Here is a 5,366-nt window from a genome sequence, read left to right as displayed (position 1 = left end):
CGTTATCAATTAAATAAAATCTGTAAATTCATGTATGCACAGAAGATTGAATAATCCTTGTTTCTAATGAAAAAAATAAAAACAATGAAACGGAATAAAAAAAGAAACTACATTATTAACTGGAGTACCACTCGATCAGTTATCTAGATTGCCAGAAAGTTTGTAACTGAACCATGAAATTTTCCTTGGGGTTAATCCAGTATATTAATGCAGTCTAGATTTCATCTAATTTGAAGACTTGGTGAGGATGAAAGCCAGTCAACGGAATACAGATTCTTCAGTAACACTTTAATGAACAAATATTTACATTTCGACTATGAAAGAAAGTTTAAAAATCTGTCCAACCCAATTATTACGATCTTTTCCGCAGACAAACACCTCTTTAATGGAATGTCAATATCCTTGATGAGCCATTATCAGGTTTCCAAACACCCAACACTCACTCTCCTTATTGGAAAAGATGTTACGTCACTGGTGATTTTACATGTCTAGATGAAGGGGCTTGGAGTTAAAAAAGCCATATGAAGAGAGAGAGAGAGAGAGAGAGAGAGAGAGAGAGAGAGAGAGAGAGAGAGAGAGAGAGAGAGAGAGAGAATCGTTGTGATGACTGCTAGACGTGGATTGAGATCCCTTTGATGAGTTAGTCTCCAAAACAGATCATATGTCACGTTGGGAATCATATCCCTAAATGATATAGACAGCAATAAAAGTAGTTTGGTCTCTGCTTCAACACGAAACCTCTTTATAAAGCATATTGTCGATAAAAATTTACCAGAAATTCACATTACTCGTCTACTTAGTAACTAGGAAATAATTTCCCAGTATAATGCCACTTTTTCAGCGAACATCTTATGCATTTGTTTGAAACATTTCTTCATTTATCTTTTATGAAAGCTGGAGTTTTAACGATATCTCATCGCTTCAAAGAATAATAATAATAATAATAATAATAATAATAATAATAATAATAATAATAATAATAATAATAATTCATATATATATATATATATATATATATATATATATATATATATATATATATATATATATATATATATATATATATATTTTCGGTGTGCATGTGTGCGTGGTGTATGTGTGTTTGCGTGTGTGTTTGTGTGTATGTGTGCGTGTGTGTGAATACTGCAGAATAGATTAGAATGAAATAAAACACAAACGATGATAATGAAATATATTTAATATCAATTAGAAGTCAGAAGGTTCATGCCCTCCAGAGAGAACCCCAGCGATAGGCCCTCTTGGTGGAAAATGGATCTTTCGATTCCTCCGGGAGGCACGAAAGGTGGGCCTCTCGGATGAGCCGAAAACCCTTGATTCCTCCGGAATCACCGGAGGTAATTTCATTATTCATTTTTATTCAGCCTTATAATAGAAAAAAGACATATGACCCTTCTCTTGTGTTCCACAATCCCTTGAAGACATTATGATCATATGCAATTTCCATAGAGGCTCTAGACACTTTTAGTTCTCTCCAAAATCACAAGCTACCTTCAAAGTCTTCAGAAAAATGTCTTTTTCTATTACAAGGCTAAATCAAGATGAATGATGGAAGCACCTCCGGCGATTCCGGAGGAATCATGGGTATCCTCTGAAACCGAACAGATGGACCCTTCCCCTCCATTCCTCCCCGCTTCACACTCCCATCCTCCTTCCTTCTCACTCCCTTCCCCCCTCCTTTCTGCTCCCTCTCACGCCCTTCCTCCTCCATTCCTCCCCCCTTCCCAGTCCCTTCCTCCTCCTTAGCTCCCCCCCATCCCACTCTCTTTCTATCTTCTCCTCCTCCCTCTCCCTCCCTTTCCCCTCCTTTCCTCCCTACTTCTCACTCCCCTCCTCCAACTCTCCTAGCCCCTACCCGCTCCCTTCCCCTCCTTTCCTCACCCCTTCCCTCTCATTTCCTCCTCCTTCTCAATCCCTTCCTCCTTCTTTCCTCCCCTCTTCCCATTCCCTTCCCCTCCTCTCCTCTTCCCTCTCACTACCTTCTCCCTCCTTACCTCCTCATTCTCAATTCCTTCTCCTCCTTTCCTCCCACCTTCACACTCCCTTCCCCTCCTTTCCTCCTCCCTCTCCCTCCCTTTCAGTTACTTTCCTCCCTCCTTCTCAATCCCTTTCTCCAACTTTCCTACCCTATTCCCACTCCCTTCCCCCTCCTTTACTTCCCCCTTCTCACTCCTTTCCCCCTCCTTTCTTCTCATATTTTCATTCCTTTCCCCTCATTTCTCCATCCTCTTCACTCCCTTTCTCCTCCTTTTAACCACACTTCTCATTCCCTTCCCCCTTCTTTCTTCCCTCCTTCTCAGTCCTTTCCCCCCTTTCCTCCACCCTTGTCACTCACTTCCGCCTCCTTTTGTCCCCCTTCTCACTTCCTTCCCCTCTTTTCCTCCCTACTTTTCACTCCCTTTCCCCCTCCTTTCCTCCTTCCCTCCTTCCTTCTCAATCCCTTCCACTCCTTTCCTTCACCCTTGTCACTCCCTTCCCCTCCATTCCTCCCTCCTTCTCCCTAATTTATATGGTTTATCATTCGTTATCATCATCATCATCATTCATGATTAGTCGAAGGCAGAAAAAAGGCCTCAGATATGTTTGTCCACTTCCGTCTGTTTATAGTCTTTCTATGCCAGTTTATATATGCAAATTTTTATTCATGGTTTATCATTGGTTATCATCATCATCACCCATGATTAGTCAAATACAGGATAAAGGCCTCAGATATATTTGTTCAATCCCATCTGATTATGGTATTTCTATGCCAGTTTATATCTGCAAATTTTTATTCATTGTTTATCATTCGTTATCATCATCTTTATCATCTTCCATGATTAGAAGAATGCAGGACAAAGGCCTCACACATGTTTATTCACTTCTGTCTGTTTATGCTATTTCTATGCCAGTTTATATTTGTAAATTTTTATTCATGGCTTAGAAAGACTATAAACAGACGGGATTGAACAAACATGTCTAAGGCCTTTGTCCTGCATTCTACTAATCATTGGGGGATGATGATGATAACGAATGATAAACCATGTAAAGTAGGGAGAAGGAGGGAGGAAAGGAGGGTATGGGAGTGACAAGGGTGGAGGAAAGGAGGGGGAAGGGAGTGAGAAGGGGGACAAAAGGAGGCAGAAGTGAGTCACAAGGGTGGGGGAAAGTATTGATAAGGAGGGAAGGAAGGAGGGGGAAGGGAATGAGAAGGGTGGATAAAAAGAGGAGAAAGGGGGTGAAAAGGAGGGAGAAATGAGGGGGAAAGTAATGAAAATATGAGAAGAAAGGAGGGGGAAATGAGTGTGAAGGGGGAAGTAAAGGAGGGGGAATGGAGTGAGAAGGAAGGATGAAACGAGGGGGAATGTAAAGCGAAGTGGAAGGAAATGAGAGGGAAGGGAGTAGGAAGGAGGGAGGAAAGAAGGAGGAAGGAGTGAGAAGTGGGAAGGAAAGGAGGTTGAAGGGATTGGAGGAAATGAGAGGATAGGGAGTGGAGGAAAGGAGGGAAGGAGGGAAGGGGAGTGGAGGAAAGGAGGGAAGGAGGGGAAGGTAGTGAGAAGGGGGGTGGAAGGAGAGGGAAAAAGTGGAAAGTGGTGAGTAAAGGAGGAGGAAGGGATTGAGAAGGAGGGAGGAAAGGAGGAAGAAGGGAGTGAGAAGGGGGAGTAAAGGAGGAGAAGGCAGTGGGAAGGGGGAGGAAAGGAGGAGGAAGGGAGTGAGAGGGGAGAGGAAAGCAGAGGGAGGGAGTGGGAAGGTGGGAGGAAAGGAGGAGGAAGGCAGTGGGAAGTGGGGAGGAAAGGAGGAAGGGAATGAGGAGGGGGAGTAAAGGAGGAGAAGGCAGTGGGAAGGGGGAGGAAAGGAGGAGGATGGGAGTGAAAGGGAAGAGGAAAGCAGGGGAAGGGAGTGGGAAGGTGGGGGGATAGGAGGAGGAAGGGACTGGGAATTGGGGAGAAAAGGAGGAGGAAGGGAGTGGGAAGGGGGGAGGAAAAGATTAGGAAGGGATTGCGAACTAGGCGGAAAGGAGGTGTAAGGGAGTGAAAAGGAGGGAGGATAGGAGGGGGATGGGAAAGTGAAGGGGGAGGACAGGAGGAGGAAGGGAGTGAGAAGTGGGAGTAAAGCAGGGGAAGGGAGTGGGAAGGGGGATGAAAGGAGGGGGAAGGGAGTGAGAGGGAAGAGGAGAGGAGGGGAAGGGAGTAGGAAAGGGGGAGGAAAGGACGAGGAGGCGATTGAATAGGAGGAGGAAAGGACGGGGAAATGAGTGAGAAGGAGGGAGGAAAGGAGAGGGATGGGAGTGTGAAGGGGGGAGGAAAGGAGGAGGAAGGGAGTTAGAAGGGGGAGTAAAGGAGGGGAAGGGAGTGGGAAGGGGGTAGGAAAGTTGAAGGAAGGGATTGAGAAGGAGGGAGGAAAGTAACGGAAAGGGAGTAAGAGGGAGGAGGAAAGGAGGGAAAGGGAGTGGGAAGGGGGGAGGAAAGGAAGAGGAAGGGAGTGGGAAGGAGGAGGTAAGGAGGGAGAAGGGAGTTAGAGGGAAGAGGATAGGATGGGAAGGGAATGGGAATGGGGGAGGAAAGGATGAGGAAGGGAGTGGGAAGGGGGGAGGAAAAGAGGAGGAAGGGACTGAGAAGGAGGAGGAAGTAAGGGGAAAGGGGGGAGGAAAGGAGGGGGAGGGAGTGGGAAAGGGGTAGGAAAGTTGTAGGAAGGGAGTGAGATGGAGGGAGGAAAGGAAGGGGAAGGGAGTGAGAGGGAGGAGGAAAGGAGGGGAAGGTAGTGGGAGAGGGGGAGGAAAGGAGGCGGAGGAAGGGAGTGGGAAGGGGGGAGGAAAGGAGGAGGAAGTGAGTGGGAAGGAGGGAGGAAAAGAGGAGGAAGGGACTGAGAAGGAGGAGGAAGTAAGGGGAAAGGGGGGAGGAAAGGAGGGGGAGGGAGTGGGAAAGGGGTAGGAAAGTTGTAGGAAGGGAGTGAGATGGAGGGAGGAAAGGAAGGGGAAGGGAGTGAGAGGGAGGAGGAAAGGAGGGGAAGGTAGTGGGAGAGGGGGAGGAAAGGAGGCGGAGGAAGGGAGTGGGAAGGGGGGAGGAAAGGAGGAAGAAGGGATTGAGAAAGAAGTGGAAATTTGTGGGAAGGTGGGAGGAAAGGAGGGGAAGGGAGAGGGAAGGGGGTAAGAAATCTGGAGGAAGGGAGTGAGAAGGAGGGAGGAAAGGAGGGGAAAGGGAGTAAGAGGGAAGAGGAAAGGAGAGGAAGGGAGTAGGAAGGGGGGAGGGAAGGAGGAGGAAAGGAGTTGGAAGGGATTGAGAAGAAGAGGAAAGGAGGGAGGAAGGGAGTGAGAAGGAGGGAGGATAGGAGGGGAAAGGGAGTGTGAAAGGGGGAAGAATGGAGGGGAA

This window comes from Palaemon carinicauda, chromosome 3, assembly GCF_036898095.1.
Source record: "Palaemon carinicauda isolate YSFRI2023 chromosome 3, ASM3689809v2, whole genome shotgun sequence".
Classification (NCBI taxonomy): Eukaryota; Metazoa; Arthropoda; class Malacostraca; order Decapoda; family Palaemonidae; genus Palaemon; species Palaemon carinicauda.
The sequence above is the reverse complement of the archived record's forward strand: the minus strand, read 5'-3'. Positions refer to the sequence as shown.